Source organism: Drosophila biarmipes, chromosome 2R, assembly GCF_025231255.1.
Source record: "Drosophila biarmipes strain raj3 chromosome 2R, RU_DBia_V1.1, whole genome shotgun sequence".
In the NCBI taxonomy this organism is placed as follows: Eukaryota; Metazoa; Arthropoda; class Insecta; order Diptera; family Drosophilidae; genus Drosophila; species Drosophila biarmipes.
In genome coordinates this window covers 4567406-4585933 of record NC_066615.1, presented here as the reverse complement: position 1 = coordinate 4585933, position 18528 = coordinate 4567406, and the positions used below count along the sequence as shown (strand labels likewise).

Below are 18528 nucleotides of genomic sequence, written 5' to 3'. Positions count from 1 at the left end.
ATGTATTCTTTGACTGTTAGCAAGATATAAAACTTTAATCAAGAAAAATAGTATTATACAAAATGGGGAAGTACTTTTATTCAAAATTCAGAAAAAAACCTTTTTTTTATACACAGAGATGAAGCAAATCCAAATCAATAGTGAATAAAAATGCATATAACGTCGAATTCACTGATTAAAATAAAAAGTATGCAAAGCTGAAAAATGTGCACAGACAATGCAAACTTTTCCATAGCAGCATTATTTCGCAGTCTGCAAACTTTACCCTTCCATGGGTTCATGTTGTGCTCAAGTTTCGGGTAAGGGTTTGAGTCAATAACTTAAAGCACTTGATGCCTTTTCATGCTTTCCCTGGCCTGCATCATCATCATCATCGTCAGCGCCACAATTGTGGGCCTCTCGTCTGTTTCAATCTCCCTCTGGATGTTGAAAATTTCCTTCACAAATGTTTATAAACACAATTTTCTAGCTGTGGCAAAAGTTATATTATTGGAGCAGCCCCTTCCCCCGGTATCTGCTGCACTATGATTTATATGTAAGCGATCATCAATCTTCTTTAGTTGTTGCTTCTGTTACTGCCAGTTGAGTGGAGCCGAACAACCAGGCTTTAAATGATTTTCTTTTTGTCTCCCATTGATTTCCCAACTCCTAAGACTGCAAATTCATTTTACTTGTTTCTGGGCAGGAAGGAAGGATGTCAGGGCGGAAGGACGGAAGGAAGGACGGAAGAAAGGCGGCCAGGATGTGGGGCGTGGATGTGTTGTGGCTTGTCGTGTCTGTCATTGTCATGTACTTGTCGTACCCGAGGACAATGAATGCATTTGCTGCAGCACCAAAAACTCCGGCGACAACCACAGCAAACAGCAATCAATCGATGATTTCTATTCATTTTTAAACACTTTGGCATGGAGTGTGCAGAAGACTAGGCCTTATAAATTGCGGAGGCTGTTGTAATATTGAAAGCTCTTTTACGAAAGTGGATTCTCCAATTGGGAATTCGATTTGTAAGTTCGCTATGCTGTAAAACAATTTCAATAAAATTAAATTAAAAAATAAAGCCGAAGTTTGTATACCCATGCAGTTATAAAAAATAATCAATAATTTTATTAAATTGAATTCGAAAAAAAATTCTTAAAAATATAAAAATGTATATTCCCAATATTATAAGATAATATGCCAAAAAGCCCCAAAGCTATAATTTGTTTCATATTATTTCCCACCAAAATCGGATCGTTCCTATGACAGCTATATGATATAGTCGTCCGATTTTGATAACATTTAATTCGAAATTCAGAACTAATTTAGAAGTGTTATATCCAAGCTTAGAAAGGTATATGTTAAAAACACCAAATATATAATTTTTTCATATTATTTTACCACTAATTTTCCGATTGTTCATATGGCAGCTATATGATATAGTCGTCCGATTAATTTAATAAATTTAATTAGAAATTTAATTTTTTCCTCGCTAGTTCCTATGGGAGCTATAAGATATAGTTGTCCGATCCGGCTGGTTCCTACTTATATACTACCTGTAATAGAAAGACGACTTTTGGGAAAGTTTCAGCCCGATAGCTTTAAAACTGAGGGACTAGTTTGCTTAGAAACGGACGGACAGACGGACATGGCTAGATCGGCTCGTTTTGTGACGCTGATCATGAATATATATACTTTATGGGGTCGGAAACGTCTCCATCACTGCGTTGCAAACTTCTGACTGAAATCATTATACCCTCTGCAAGGGTATAAAAATCATTTGGGATTAAGGATTACAAAGTATTTAATTATATTTTAACAAAAGCTGAATATATTTATCTATCAAAAGGAACACAACTTTCTGTGTTATTTAAGCACACTTTCTTTTTATTCATTGCGCCTCGATTTTATTTTAGACAAAATGCTGCGACCAGGATTAGTACACAGTGTGATTTGCGGTGATTTCATTGTTCTGTTGACAGAGCTTTACGCCCGGATCGTCTTTTGTGCGGTAGCCGGCGTACTCACAGTGCCTAACCACATATTACACACACGCCATGTAGAACAACCAATTTATTTACCCAACTACTCAACTCGAATTGTGTAGCTACTTCGCCTGAAGTGATTGCCAGGCGACAATGTTTTGGGACCAAAATATCCCCATTATCCTCTTAGCCGAACCATTCGTTATTCACTTTATCTGCCTGCTCCTTCCGAAAAGCACTTCCTTGCAGCCTTTGAGGTGGCCAGCACTTTGAGTCACTTGTGGAGTCCTGGCTGATGACTTTTGAAACGTGACTCCACCTCTGGCCTTTGAGGCTCTCTCTTTATTGCTTTGACATTGGCCGCAGAAAACGCTCCAGATGATTAGCCAGCCAGAAGAGTTGGGTTAGGGAAAAGTTAAAGCTACGCATATTTTAAGTGGCAAAGTTTCCGGGTGCGGGGGCTAAAGAAAATTGTTGCCTCAACTACTATTTCCCATTTTCCAGGCTCACTGCAATGCAATAAAAAATACTGGTGGGTGCGGAGAGGGCGAAGTCAAGTAAATAAAAAATTATTGCAAAACTTTTCCATGCAATAAACGATGAAAGTAAGACCTTCTTCAAGAAGGCAGCAGAGCATGAAAATCGCAGTAAAAATAGTTACAGCGACGACAGTGGGAGCAGTAGGAGCAGCAGGAGCAGCAGGAGCAGCATCGCTCGCAAGCACATCATCTCTCAGTGGCATGTCTGCCTACAATGTCTCGGCTCCCCAATTGTGTAATCAACGCAGGTGCCACCCCACGGATCAGCGGAGGGTGCAGCAGGGACTTAGGCGCAGTTAAACGGCCTTCCTTCCGCCAGTCCACCCCTTCCGATGCCCATAATGATGAGGAGCTGACAACACTTTCGTTGGCATGGCACACACGCTTCCATAGTTGAGGCAGACGTGACAAGGGCACAATGTTGCACTGCACAGTGGGCCTTCGGGCCCTGAATAATCTATGTTCATGCTTACAGCTGGGTTCAGCAAAACATGACAAACTTTTAAAACCTCGGAAAAACATATCTTTGATGAAACTCAATGTCCAATCTATCTATCTTATTATCTTTCGCAGATAATCGAATAATGTTGTCTGAGTCTCACTGATTTTAGGATCTATGTTTCTGATTCTTTATTTTTAGATTATTTAATGGTAAAATGTATACTTTATGGTACTTAATAAACGTTTCTAAACGTGCTGTTACAGAAAACAGTTATTTGTATTATTCAGAAATGTTCCATTTGTCTTAAAATGGAATACATTATTTATTTAATTACCAAGTGTGATAAAAGTCAACTAGGACCTCTGCTGACCTTTGAGAATTGATAAACAACGATGTGATTTATCATGCTAAGTTACTTAATATTTCACTGCCAGCAAAACGTTATAATCTTGTACGCCAGAATTACAAAATCAATCATTTCAATTGATTGTTGTACAATTCGATTGGCATTTATATGAGCAATCAAATGCCCATAAAGAAGCATTTATTTTCGGCAAACAGTCATCGATTTATTTAATTGAGGACTGCTGTTCGCAGCCCATTGTCCGATGCCTGGGCAGTTATTAGAGAAGATGTTGCAGCTATCAAAATGCCATAAAAGCGAATGTTAAGCCGAGCTGCCGTAAACTTCTCACAATGCGGCCGTATTCCTTGGCTTCCTATGAGGAGGAAGCGTAATGCTGGCCAGTCAGTAGGGGCTGGAGAATGGGGAAAAGAGGCAAATCGAGCGAGCCGGTCTCAATTAGATCCCAGTTTGATTAGAGGATGGGAGCAGTTGGCCTAGTGGAAAAAATTTCCATTACACTTAGCATGCCACACGCCCCATTCCTCATCGCCATCCCATCTCCACTCGCCTCCTCTCCTAGGGGTTCCTTCTTTTCATTAGCTGAGTGCCTGAGTGCGGGCTATCCGAAGAGCCTCCGCACAATATAATTTTTATTTGCCCTCTGTTTTTGTAATTATCCGATGCAAGAGAGCCCCTCTTGAACCGCCTGGCACTTTTTGGGCGTTGATCTACTTTATCTGTCCCCTCTCGCATAAATCACACAGAACCCTCGGGCCCTAACAATGGGATAATTAGATGAGAATTGAGACGTTCAATTTAAGTGGGACTGCCGATCTCCACACAGAAAGAAAATGCTGGCCACCACGTTAAACACAAAGACACCAAAGGGACAAACACTTAATTTGGCATATTTGTGTGTTATACTGAAAGAAAATTTTACACACCAAAGTGATAAGGTAACATATGCAGGGCCTATTAATTTGAATTTTGAATGTGTATTACTGATGTATATAATTATAAATTGTACGAAAAGATGAGTTATTTAAAATCAGATTTAAATAATTTTTCTTTGTATAGCCGCAGATCTTTCTCTCAAGGAGAACATTTCCATTTCGGAATGTGATCTAAATTTGCTTCAAGAGCACTCCCTCAACGGGCACAGAGAACATTATACTTATCATTCATCACCGCATAACACACACACAAATTGTCGTACAACCCAGAAGGGGCATTATAAAAATATTACTCGTAAAGCGCAGCCTGGGAAATTTCAGAATAATAGACAAACGTGACCAACGGATAACGAGGACAAACATGATTTTCACTTAAACGAAAACTTTTTGGCAAGAAATCCTTTAAAGACCAGGATATGCGGAGTGAAAAGGAGAGGCGGAGGGAGTGTTGACTCAGGGACATCTGTCAGAGGCAAGCAAAAGGGATTTTGCGGTTAGTCTGGTAAGCCACAGTGTTGTTGACCCCCTCAAAAACCCCTCCGACTGCACTTGACTCTGACCCTCCCCCACTCGCTTCCTCTCGCTCACTCCCTCCCCCGCTCGCTCTCGCTCCCTCTTGCAGCTCCCCGTCGCTGCTCATTAAAAACAACAAAGACAGTCGACTCCACCTGTCCCACGTAACTGGACAGAGAGAAATTTTTTTTTTTTAAATTATTATCAGTGCTATAGAGATATTTTGAAATACGATCTGAAAAAGTGCTGAAAGTTACTTGACCACAAATTTTTAAGGCAGTTGTGTGACGATACTTAACAAAGGCTTACTTTGTAATTTAATTCCTATCTCAATATATGAAGTTTAAAAAAAAGTTTTGAAGAAGTATACAAAATGTTAAAGTTATGTTAAATGCATATTCAATGTATCAAAACAGGAATTTTGAACCAATTAACTTTCAAGCAAATAACTTTTGATCTCAGTTTAAATTTGTGTTGATAGTTTAATATTAAACAAAAGTGTATTATATGTACAACGCTTCCAAAATTCTGTTCCGTGTATCATATTTGCCCAGTGCCATCAGAAGCAGGAGAGCCAAGAGCTGCACCATCAGCAGCCACGTAACTGAGACAGGAGCAGTCCACGTAATTGAATCACCCTCGAGAACATATTAAAACCATCCATGAAGAGCTCACAGCATTCCCCGGGAGTCCCCGGCTCTCATTCGTGGATTGCTGGATGTCGGACTGTGGTTTGTCCTTCAGACAAAAATGACCGATACCGGGGACCAGGATTTAAGTTCCAGCTCTGGCTGATTTGTTGCTATTTCTGTGAGTTTTGCAACTGAATTCAGTTGGTTGGCTATCCATACGTTCCACCAGTCAAAACTCGGGAGTGGAATTGTGTTTCCAGTTTGAGCAATTATGACTTGTTAAATAAATAATGCTTTTTTAAGGAGATAAAAACGAAGGGCATTGAAACTTGTGCAGATGACAAGCTGACTTTGTTATTATCATTTGAAAAATACCACACTGACAAATGAAGCTGGGGTTTTCTGACCAGTGTTAAGTGTATAAAGGCGTCGGTATTGATAAGCTTAAGTTCCCCACAAAGCCCACCTTCCCCGCCTCCTTGCTATAACTTTTCTCCTGTGATTCAACATGATGTTGCTGCCGAGTTGTGTTGTCGCTGTGCGTTGCTCACGTTGCCGATGCAGTTGAACCGAACAGGTTCAGAACGGCCACCTAAACAAAGAATACGACGAGAATAAAGGAAAATCACGACTGATAAATGAAATAAATATATATACGTGCCCTTATATACGCCCGGGTATACGGGGCTACACTCAAGCACACGCATGTAATGTTTAAATTTAGATATATCTGCAAGTTCCCCGAACGTCGCGAGCACTTGGCCCGCTTATCATTTCGTCTGTGTCGTAAGGCTGCCTGCCAACTACTCTTGGCCCTGGACATGTGTTGGCCAGGCCGAAGGGGCAGGGCCAGAAACGGTGGAGGAATCGCATAAAAGGGAGCCTGAGATGCAGCTCACTGCAGCTCCTTCGTGCTTCAGAACTTTCGGAACGTTCTGTGTCATTCTAGATGCAGAAATTTGATGCCAGCTGCAACTTGTTAGGCTCCTTCGAACCTCGCCGCTCCCACTCTTTTTTTCCGCCGCTTTCCTGATTTTATTTGCGCCTTTGACTGGCTTTAACTTACTGGGTTCGGGTTTCAGGAGCTGCTCCTGCGCTCGCTGCAGTTTTGTAATTGCAGCCAAGTTTCCCACATTAAGCTTGGGAAACAATGAAGAAATGAAGTCCGATGAGGGGAATCTGGGATTTCGCAAATCATGATTTGCTTTCGTCTCAATGCTTTTTGTTTGCTTCGGTTTTGTTCATTAAGGTAAAGGGTAATGTCGAGCTGAACTTTTTCCTTGGATCGGTGTGAACTTTTGAAGGGGAAAGCCAAGACCAAAGGCCTTTAAGATGAGCCAACAAGCGGGCTGACCTATGCCACAATCGGTTAAACAATTGGCAGACATATTCCATGGGTGACTTGAAAACCTAATATAAGTTTATATAAGAGAACATTACTTGTTTGTTGAAAAAATTAAAACTTGCGACAAAGTGCAGAATAATCCACTCGAAACCTTCTAGAAAGTTGAAAGAGTAGAGCCTAAAGAAAATGCTTAACGAACGAAAGGGAGATTTAATCCAAGTGCAGAACCTGCCGTATCATCTCAGGCCTTCACACCTGAGACCTCATCTGAAGAGCTTCTCCTCAATTATTTATTAACTCGCCATGAGGTCTCATCATTTCCTTCTTATTGTCGATATATGAAACTCAACTTAGCTTGACCCAAGCCCTCACACAGCCCGCGATAAGGCAAACTAATCGCATTGAAAATCAATCTGGATTCCAGAATCGAAATCGATAGCTCGACTTTGCCGGCAAACACACATTTGAATGTGATTCCCGAGCTGTAAATGTGCAATAATTTATTTAAATTCCCAAATGCGTGCTCTCGTAGACATTGTCATTAATATTTACTGGATTCGATTTTCTTATCCGTATCTTTTGGGTCAAGCCATTAGGCCGAAGTCCAGCATTGCTTCGCGTGGGCCGTGTCCAACGATCTCTGGGAGGCTTTAAGAGTCGTTAACCGGCAGCTCCAGTCAGCCAATCAACCCAGCAAACTAGTTTAGACAGACGGACTTCTTGGCCATTGGGCATTCTTGGCCAGTTGGGCTGGCAGGCCAGGGAAGGAGAAACTGTAACACGAAAAGTGGCCGAGTGACAAGATTTCTAAGGCCGAGGCTTACGTGTTAGATTGCATTTTTAATATTTTTGACTTACCCCGAACGAAACCTTTAATTGGAGGCCGTTTTGTTCGCTTATCTTCCTCGTAGAGATAGACATACGCCTTTGAGTGCGAAACTTCTCGAACTCAATGAATGCATTCTAGTGTATTTCGGTCTGCCCGACTGAACTGAAATTAGCCTTGACGATTTGGATTAAGCCGATTGCGAAAATACTCGTATAAATATTTACTTCAACCACAGCGGAAGGTTGGATTCGGCTGATTTTCCGTTTCTATTTATGGCCTTGTTTCTGGGACAGCAACCTTTTGGCCCCGGGCTGAACTTTGATTTCAGCCAGACCCGAGTGGTGGAAAAGCACGTTCCTCGTGCTTGGGAACTCTTTACGTTGTTTTCCCTGATACGCCTAATCAAATTTCTAGGAGCCATATTTCCCCGGTTCCTCTTTTTGTGTGGCTGTCGTTCATGCGAAACCCAATTACTTTTTTGGCAAGTCGTAAATTTTTCTGAATTTCATACATATGTATAAATACGACGTAAACGGAAATTCGGTCTCTGGGGTAAATGAATAAATGATAACTTTCTACCGGATGTGTGCGATAAATATTTATGTGGCAATTTGGAGCACATCCTACCGACAGCTCAACAACTTTGCTGTCCCGGCTCGAGAACTCTCCTCCGCTCCGCCAAAGCATTGAGACATATGTGACACATGTCAATAACATCTCACCCCCACCGCAAACTCCACACAGAGAAAAGATATAACAAAGACTGCTCCATATTATGTTGTTAGTATGTAGGTTTATTTAGCAACAAGAATCCAGTTTTTTGTGTTTTTATTACAAAATTGAATAAGTTGATATAATGACAATTTATTTAGGGAACGAATTTCATACGCTTTAACTTTATGCTATCATTTTTCTTTTTACAGGTTACCAAAGAGACCATTTAAAAATGTACCAAATACATTTTATTTTTTTTTAAGATTATTACCTTCTATGCCCATAACGATTAACATTTTTTAAATTCGATTTCAAAACCTTTCCACTATTTAAAATATTTAAACTACCAATTACTTAGCATTGACCAGTTCCCTTTTTATTTTAGATGCAAATTATCGTGAAACTGTCGCTCTGTGTACTCTTTCCATACTGACAATCTCTGCCACGTGAACTCTTCTTATCACGCTTGTGTGAAACTTATGCCCAACGATTTCCATTTCCAAAGAATCCCTACACTAACTCCCTCCCCAATCCCGTAGCCATTGATTGGCAGCTGGTATAACTTTAAACAACCAGGGATTGTTGTTGCTGTTACCTTTTCAAAATATGGGCATCAAGTAAGGAACCACAAGGCTTTCAACATAAGCTATAAAGCTTCTAAGCTGCTCGGCTTCAAAGGCTTAAAGCACTTTGGTAGAAAGGGGGAAAGCAAACAGAAGGGTTAAAATTAAATGGGAAAAACTGTTGCAACGAGTTAAAAAAAATGTATAGGCACTTGAAACTAAGGAAAGAGGCTTTCAGTAACCTTAAGTTGGCCCAGTTTCATGGACTCGCCTCTTGAGAACCTATTGAAATGCAATTGCCAAGCACACACCCTTCGAACCGCAAAATAAGAGCCTCTCGTCGCTTCCGGCCAGTTTTCCAGTTAATTTTTTCCGACTTAAAGAGCGTATTTTCATGGCGGATTTTATGCATTTCCAATGCTTAGGCCTTGTTTGGCAGGCGTCCATGGCAACAGTGTCCACGGGGCTATTAATCTGTCAAAGTTTGCCATCATCACTCACCCGCAATTACGACCAATCCTGCGAGACTTCCGTTCCCGCACTTAGCTCTCCGTTTCACTTTTGTCTGTTTACTTAAAGCTTCAAATTACGCTTAAATTGTTTTTACTCCTCTTTTGCTTCAGCCATTGAGTAAATATCTATAAAAAGCATTTGACGCAATCTATACTTCAGGAAATGCACAGTAAATATAGCCTTTGAATAGGCTATCATGGGTAGAGACCGGTGAATGGGGGGTACTCTTGACTCAGGCGGTCATAGCAACATCGGTGCCTATGGTAATGGGAAAACAATAATCAAATGTCGAATTAAAGATGGAGAATGATTAACCTTGTTGATTTTGCTTCATAACACTTGTAGTGGAACTTTAAAAGTCCTTGAACACGTAATCATAAATATACTATATAAATAAATTTTTAAACAATTATCCTATTTCTACAGCTTTGGTACTACTACCGAACCTGCTAAATTGTTATTAAACCGCTTCTCAGATTCCTTTACGTATTCACTAGTTCCGAGAACCCAAAAGAACAGAAGGCCGCCATACTGTTCCACAATTTGGCACATCATTCTCCTTCGGACCAACTTGTAATGCCCTCACCCACTGAAGCTGATGCCTTGGGCAATCTTCCGAAGACTTGAAGCATTGTCTGCTGGCCATCAATAATTTATGCATTCAACCATCAATCACTTTGAGCTGCTTTGCGTTCACCGAGGATTGAGAGCGACGTTGTCGTAGAAGGGGACAACGCAGATGTAGGGGCTATCGGGGATTCCGAGTCCGAGGTAAGTAAAATCAGTCAAGTGTGGATGCCAAGGCGCAAATGGGTTTTGGCCAGGATTGGTTTGATTTTTCCCCCCGAACACCTAAGACCGCTAGCAAGGGCCAGACAGAAAATGCGAGGGAGTCGAGCACATATTTAAATGTATTTCGCATCACTTTACTTATTTTGTATACAGTTTGGTAATATTTTCTTGGTATTTGCCTTTGCTTTCTGCTGTCTGCGCAAAATTTGCCAGCCTTTGTTATGACCCAAAGAGCGGAAGAGCAAAGGAGAAAAACTTTTTCCGCTGGTCCTCTGTAAATTTGCAAAATTGCTTCCTTATTTCATTTTTGGCAAATAAACTGAAAGACTAACATTCTATCCTCGCTGCCCGCTCGCTTTTCCAATTTGCAAAAGACATTTCAACCAGCTGACGGTGCTGAAACATTTGATTTATGCAAAGTTGGTGCCTAAATTGATTTGCAATTGCCAATTTCCTCAAAGAAAACTCATAATCAGCCTAGACACGCCGGGAAAACAAATCCCTCGCGGGGCAGTGCTAACCAATCCCCACGCCGAGGATTGCGTAAATGTTTCACATCGAGGCGTCAATGTGGCTCAAGCTGTTAACAGATCTTTGCCGACTGCCACCGCCACCGCCACCCGCTCCAATTTGATTTTCAATATGCGAGACGGCAAACAAGACGATGACAATGAGATTCCAAGCAAAGTTCACGCCCCCGAGCGACGAACAAGTCGACAAACAATGAGAACCCTGTAAGGGGCTGACTTCCCAAGTTCTGGGCCTGGAACTACCGCGTAATGACGTGATGGCACTTTACAGGGTCCTGAATGAAATATATTCCTCTCATGTAGAGTTTTCTTTTCTCTAAGTCAAAGAAATCTTAGATGTTAGAAGGCACTTTTGCTCTGGGTACTGTAAAAAATATTCCAATTTGTTTCAAATAACTCTCAACTCCCAAACATACCGTCTCAAAATAACACAAAAAACCAATTAAATTATATTGGGTTTCTTCTCTGTCTGGCCAGGTTTTGACACTTTTGGCATCAGCATGGGGTGCTTCATTTACATATGTACTTAACACGTGTCGGATTCTTTACGAGGAGCACAAGTCTTTAGGGAAAACAGGGGGCAATTACTTAATGAAGAAACAAAAGCAGAAAAAGTTCCTGGGCCGAAATGCAAATACTGTCAGCAATACTGTTAAAGCCCTATGCTGCCTAATATATTTATGCAGACAGTCGACAAACGAGACCAAGAGGGGCGCAAGTGAAAGAACGAGCTTTCGTACTTAATCAAATTACAGCACTAATTAATTTCAATTGTTGCGGTAATGGAGTTCTTGTGAGCTGGATGAACACAAGAAGCATCTTAAGAGGCTTTGGGCAAGATACTTTGGCGTAGCATCTGGAGGTTTGAATATGTTTTCTGACAATTGTATGGTAATGTTCCCAACATGGATTTGACATTCATATATACATAGATTGCCGTAATTACAACTTGTATTTGTTGGCACTTCATAACTAAATAAATTAACATTTTTTATAAAATTGAGGGAAGTTCACCATTAAGAGGACGCGTTTAGGGGCCCAATCGTGTTCCTGAATATGCGATGAAAACCAAACTTTTGGGAAGATCAGCAAAGCATTCTTATAAAACCTATACTTTCTTTATCAACATAGTACTGCTTTTCTCTTTCTGCATGTCCTTTCTCTTTTCTTTCAGTGTTATAATTACGTGTTTACCCTCTTATGGCCATTATGTAACGTTCACATTTAATTTATACTATATATAATTTATTAACGTGAAAAATGTTCATTAGTTTTACTAATATCAAATGAATAATTTACAAAATTTAATTGAGTGAAAAGAAGAGACGGCAAGGATATTTACACGTTCCTCTTACTCAATGTCTGCTTTATTAATTATTCATTTAACATTTTTAAATTCGGTCATTTCATTGAAAATATTTTTATGTTTGACGCAGATATTCATTTGCCATTAGTGAGACACGAAAATGCACTTCATTTTGCCTACTTGATTCTGCCAGCCAGCCCACAGTGGCTGCCGTTGCCAAGAGGCAGCACACCGTTGCAAGTTCATTACAAACAATTGATTTGGCAGAACGGCGTAAAACTTGGCACAGGTAAGAAAGACGGGCCAACTCAGCGCCAGCGATGTCTGGGAAATGGGAAAGCCGGAGAAAGGGGCGAAGGAGGAGCCGTGAAGAGGCAGGAAACAGAAACCCACTCGGAGCGACAAAGTCTGCCCATGACCAACGCAATGCGGCTGCAACTCTAGACAAAAAGCCAAGTCAGCATTTGCGCCGCAGACGCGGTGGGGGCGAGGTGTTGGTTGGTTGGGAGCCAGGTGGGCGGCAAGGGCGGGACAGACGGCAGGCTGGGGATAAATGAGGGCGAGATGTGATGACTGCTGGCGAGCATTAATAATGAAAATATTCAGGCAGCTGCTGCGGCTGCCGTTGATTGAAACCGAAAGGGCAGCAGCCGAGGAATGGCAAGGAACTCCAAGGAACTGCACTGAAATAAACTTACTTTGAATTGCGTAACTCCAATAGAAAATCCTAAAACTACGCTTTAAGTACCGAAATTCTAAGAACTTATATTTCAAATATAAGCCGAATTTAAGAAGAAAAAATATCAATAAAAAAATAATTTGGAAATAAACAAAGAAGATCTAGGACTTTTAACTTTTGCATTGTTTATATTAGCTGTTTGAAAATAATTTATTCCTAAAGCCTAAACTAATAGCAGATCCAAGAGTTCGTTAAGTGGTGCTTCTTTTCGACGCAAGTTAAAAAATATTTCTAATTATATCCCACCGCGAATAGATCAACACTTATTAACCACGAAAACGTTTATAAATGATTTAATTTTAAAGACTTGTAATATTATTAATTCAATATTGAAAAAATCAGACAACATTAGGAATTTTTACTTTTTGAAATCGGTAGTGATATAGTAATTATTCTTCTACTCAGAAAATATCTCCTCTCTTACTGATCAAACTATTTTAACAAAGGCCACAAAAAATGTTGAAAATTCATTTGACCACTTCATTGTGGTAAATAGTAAAATGTATTTGAGACAGTCGAGGTTCGAATAAAGGTTTTTCATAGTGTAAAGGAGTGGCGACTGTGTGGGAAATCTTTTGAAAAAGGATTAACATTAAATATGCACGTGTATGTTTGGGCCGGGGTGTTTGTACAGGGTGGGGCGGTTGTGCGTGCGGGTGAAAAGTTGCTCGTTGGTTTGAGTAATGTGCGCACATAATGAGTAACAAAGCGCCCTAATGAAGTACTCAAAGCCTTCGAGCAGAAGCCAACTTTCAAGCTCCTGGATATAAATATAAAGTTCGCCAAGTGTCAGGGGGCGGACGGATTTTGCCCAGACCGTGGAGAACTTCAACTTTTAAAGTTTCATAAATGCCCAACTAAAACAAGAAAATTGAGGCCAATCGCCAAATCAAAAGTGGCGAACAACTTAAACAAACTTATTGAGCAATAAGAGCGTTGAAAAATAAACAACGTGTCGAGAGATTAAACCATTTGCACAATAGCATTAACGTAAACAATTCAAAGCACGCAGTTCAAGAAACTAAGATATAAATTCCTTGCGGTCATTTTCTTTCCGGCTGAAATATTTTCATTCATTTTATTTGACCACACACATCAGCTTATATTTATCAGTTCGGAATTCAATTACTTGCTTATTTATTTAAAAGGGTATTTTGTTAGTCAAGCTTTTATTACGTATTTTCAAGAATATTTTGACTTTTCAACCAAGTTTAAACTGCTGCCTGCCGCCTCAAGAATGTTTCTATTAAACAAATCCAACCAGAATTAAGCGATGATTTTATTTATCAGCTCAAACGTAATAATTCAATCCATTGTATGAATATTTTAATGCAAATAAAGTTGGACTGCTCGTTAAAGCCTTATTCAGATAAAACGGCGAAACAAAACACAATAATGCCAATGAACCGATTTAAGCCGATAAATGCAAAATAATATTCTGGCTGATGAAATATGTAAGGCAAGTTTAGTTTGTATTCAATTGAATTTAATTCAGTGCACTTAGGCTGATTTGATTTGCTTTCGCTGAAGTTGATGGCACCGCGATGTCTACGAGCATATACGTAATATGTGGCAAATGAAACGCAATCTTGCGGTTATTTTTTCCTGCCTTTTTATTGAGGCAATCACGAGCATACTAAAAGAAATGATAATAATAACAATAAAGAAGCCAGGAGTAGTTCGCAATCGCAATAACAATTGGTAATGATGACAACAATGTGTAGTACTTAATAAACTTAATGCGCCCCGATTTAGCTCACAATTAGGCGGACGGTTTTTGGTCAATTTAATCCATGACGACCTCCGTCTGCGGCTGGGGAGCCATTTGAGCGAATAAACGTGGGTGGTTTAATAGGATTTCTGGATTTGAGTGCATTACCTGGAAGTAAAGGAAATTAATCGGTTAGAAAGTGTGAACTACATCTATAATACAATTTAAATATAAGTAATGGGAGCAAATAATATCTTCGATTTTCCTACGTAATTATAAAACAATGAGGAAGCTATCATAAAAGGATTTAATTTTTGTGTAACCTTTTGACAGAGCAATTCCGATTCAATTGCACTTCGGCACGGGGTAACAAACCCGCATCGGGATTCCTGGAAGAAGACACATTGGCTTACCCGATACGGAGCCCGTGCCACCAATAAATCGCTAGTGAAGGACAGCCGCTTGATAGTCTGCCGGTACAGTGACCACCCCCTGAAATCGCCCACCTAAGCCTGGTGAAATTTATTATAAAATTCAATCTTTTTGCCAGCTTAGAAGGGGCAAGAACTTTCTCGCCCAAGTGTCGAAAGCGGCTGCTATAAAAAGAATAGCGAAGAAAACATGGCAAAAGGTATTTAAATCGTTTTTAATGGAAAAATATGCAAAGCAGCCGCGCGGCGCAGTCGTAAGCCGCTGGAGAGGCTGGGCAGGATACCAGACAAATCTCTGCCGACTGCCCAGCCACCTCCTTCATTAAAATTCCGAGCATTTTCACTTTGCGAAAACACACGGCTGATAAGGGCGCAAAGGGGGAAGTTGGAGCAGTTGGAGCAGAACAGTCAGAGAACTGGGAGGGAAATGCTGACTGACACACTTTAAAACAATATTCTCCTGGCCCGGCATCGCCTTCTTTAGAATCCGGAATTCCGCCCGGGGAGCCTGGTCACATCCTTGTCATCCCAAAGTGCACGCAGGACATATGACAAACTTGACGTAGCATGTCAAAAGATTTGAAGCCAATTTGTCGGGCGAAGTAGGGGACAAAATAGGAGGACGTCAGAAGCATAAAGCTGGAAGTTAGAGAGTGCTAACGCGTTGCAGGGGAATTTTACATACCCAGAAGAAAAAAATCTGAAGCAAAGAAAGTGTAACTCACTGCGGAAGATAGCACTACGCAACTGCACTTTTAAATCTGCTCAAAGTTTCAGTATCTTGCGTTCCAATCATCACCCTTTGTTTTCTGTACAATCAAGCTAAAAGCTTATTCTACAAACATTGGCATTTGTGTGAATCAGCGTGTGGTCCCTTAAAATAACATGGGAGTTTGCTTTTCGCCACAAAAGGTTTTTATACATTCATAAAACTTAGCTGATAACCGAAAGTTACCTGCTCCAAAAGGGAGTTCTTGCACTGCACCACCTTGTACTATAACTTAAAGAACTAACTTAAACCTACGCTGATTCAGAATCGTTTAGCCAGTTACCCTGCCGCCAAAGAAAATACGATCAACTTATTTGGGGACAATGTTTTACCCAATTATAAACAAAACTTATTAATTTAAATGAATATATTGTTATGATAATTATTAAAATATAATATTTATGGCCATACTTCGTTGAAAGAATGTTGAACGTGTCCACTTAAATTTAATTGTTGCATTAATAGAATGATTATTATGCAATATTTTGGCGTTCTAATTGGATGGAAAACCCGAGATATTTCATTTAATTTGCGCTTTGTAAATACGAATACTGATATAATAGTGTCTCTCTAATTGGGCGCCCTCGGAGGGTGGGAGGTGTGGGCGCTATGTTGTGCATACCAAATGCATATTTAAACTGATTAAATTAGTTCGAGCGCTGCCATAATGAATGTGAGCCGTGCACACACGTTCAGGACCCCGAACAAGTTCTAAAGTGCCACTAAAAAGTGCTGGAGAGATAGACAGTTGGCAGTTGGCAGCGCAGGAGTGGGTCTGAGCCAACTCTCGACAGGAGGGTCCTGTGCTTGTTTGCCTGCAGGACCAAGAGGGGAAGCTTTGCACTACTATAAAATTAAGATTAAAAGCTCCTGCTGTAAATGAGTATAAAGCCAGTCTTTGGCCCCTCCACCGGGGCTCTGTATTTGTCTGAGGTGAGCATTTGTGTGTCTGTTTGTGAAAGGCTCCTCTCGCGGAGCATAGAAAAAGATACACAAAAAATGCAGGAAGGGGGACAACGACAAATACAAGCACGCCAACAGATGCAGCATCCCTCCAACCTCTGCTTATTTCAGTCCCTTTATTGTGCCCAGGATTAGCTGGCTGCAAATTCTTTTGTGGCTGCGAGGAAATTAAAAATTTTTCACTTCAAACACACAACAAAAGCCAGTAAATTGAAACAAAGCTTCATTTTAATTTCCTAGAAAACAGAAAACGAGAAAAGTATTCCAACTGAAACCAAACTAGAGCAACCGTACAAAGTGGAAGGAAATGGGGGCATAAAATATGATGAAGAAGATGTGGGAAATGAGGCTGTCTATCAACAATTCTTAAAGTCAAACTGAAGCGAAGTGAGTGACACCAAAACCTGTCAAAGGTCGCAACTTCTGCTGATAAGAAATAATTTGATAGTTTTAAACTCGGGTTACGATTCCTCTAAATGTGTTTCTTGTCATTATTATTATTATTTATTAAATACTTGAAATGCTTTTTAGGCAAGGGTGTGTGGAAACCTTTATAATCTTTTTAATTATTCGGTTTTATATATAATATATTAAGTTATTATTATAATTTTCGCATCATAGTTAGTTCTTTTTAATAAGGAACTGCCGAATTAAAATGCGGAAAATATTCAGGGCCTCTAAAAGAAACTAGCATATTACGAAAAAATGCGGGTGCCAGCAGATCTCTCTCTTAGCTCACACCTCTTTTTTTAAAAAAAGTATAATGAAAATTGTGGATATTCCTTTGCCGCTTTTTTATATGTACAGAAAAATGATTAACAAAGATTGATGAAAAGTAAGCGGACTGGCTCGGGTGGTTTGGCCCCTTTTTTTGGGTTTGGTGGTGACTTTTGCGACTTTGAAGAGAGGGTTGGGTTGCAAGCAAAAAGAAGCACTCCAGAAATGTGCAGCTGAAAAGGTTCTATCTGTGGTAGGTCAGCATACGAATAGAACCTGAAAAAATATGGCAAACCGAGAATAACTGAATGGAATAATTGAAAAATTTCATTGCGAATTGAAAAACATCTATAGGACATATTAAATTATTTAATTTTTCATTTTGTTGATTTGCTACATATCTATCTGATGGGCTTTCTGATGGCCCGCCAAACCATAAGGTTACATATCATTTATAAATGCTTTTTTCCAGCGGCTCTGAAACGCCATAGTTGTCAATCATTTGTCAATTAAGCACTCTATCAATCCGCATGTCTGGGCCGCATCCATGTTGTTTGTTTATGCAGCCAAGGGCGGGTCGTGTAATGTATCTCAGATATATATTTCATGCCTACAGTATACATTTATTAAAGTGTGTTTTTTACGTTTTATGCCGAGCATAAATTGAAATTCTGTCAGCATCGGGATGTCGATATGGTGGATTGGATGGGGACGGCGGAAATGATCCGTCTCTTTCACTCCGCTTTCATTAAATTGAAAAATTGTTCGCCAGGGCGCAAATTACACAAATCATCAGCTGCAGTGGCACTGGGAATATTGTGGAAATGAATTGCAACTTTACAATGCTTTATTGTTTTATCCTTTCTGTTTTTTTGAAGTATTTATTGCTTTATTATTTTTAACAATTAATTCAATAACAAAAATGTTGAGCCCAGTCAGTTTTTATGGCTGCGGCAGTCGTAATTAATTAAGGTTCAAACAAGAAAATTTGATTGATGCCAGATACTGTCACTGATTTCTGATTTGAAGGTGTTTATAACAGGTATTAACAGGAATTTAAAAATTAAAATGGTTGCTGGCATTTTATAAAGCGAGCCTCTTTATGGATTTAAGTATTGATATTTCCATCTGCCGGGTTTTCGTCCCAGTTTCTTTTCATTATCATTGCTAAACTTATTTCCACCAAAACAGCTTTCCGCTGAAAACAACTTTACTTTCAC

The 18528-nt window shown here is 39.9% G+C and overlaps 1 protein-coding gene and 1 long non-coding RNA gene across 6 annotated transcripts in view; both read right to left on the bottom strand.

Moving 5' to 3' along the window:
- The window catches only part of LOC108029538 (low-density lipoprotein receptor-related protein 1), a 57290-nt gene that overhangs the window by 28947 nt on the left and 9815 nt on the right, over nt 1–18528 (bottom strand). The gene's annotated exons all lie outside the window — the stretch shown is intronic.
- LOC108029540 (uncharacterized) lies at nt 7213–8171 on the bottom strand. 5 transcript variants are annotated; one of them, XR_007764125.1, is made up of 3 exons: nt 7785–8171; nt 7602–7722; nt 7213–7538 (listed from the first exon to the last, which is right to left on the bottom strand). It is a non-coding gene; the product is annotated as an uncharacterized LOC108029540 (long non-coding RNA). The 5 variants fall into 5 exon arrangements; XR_007764124.1 differs by having other exon boundaries at nt 7590–7733; nt 7785–8170; XR_001768452.3 differs by having other exon boundaries at nt 7213–7504; nt 7590–7722; nt 7785–8170.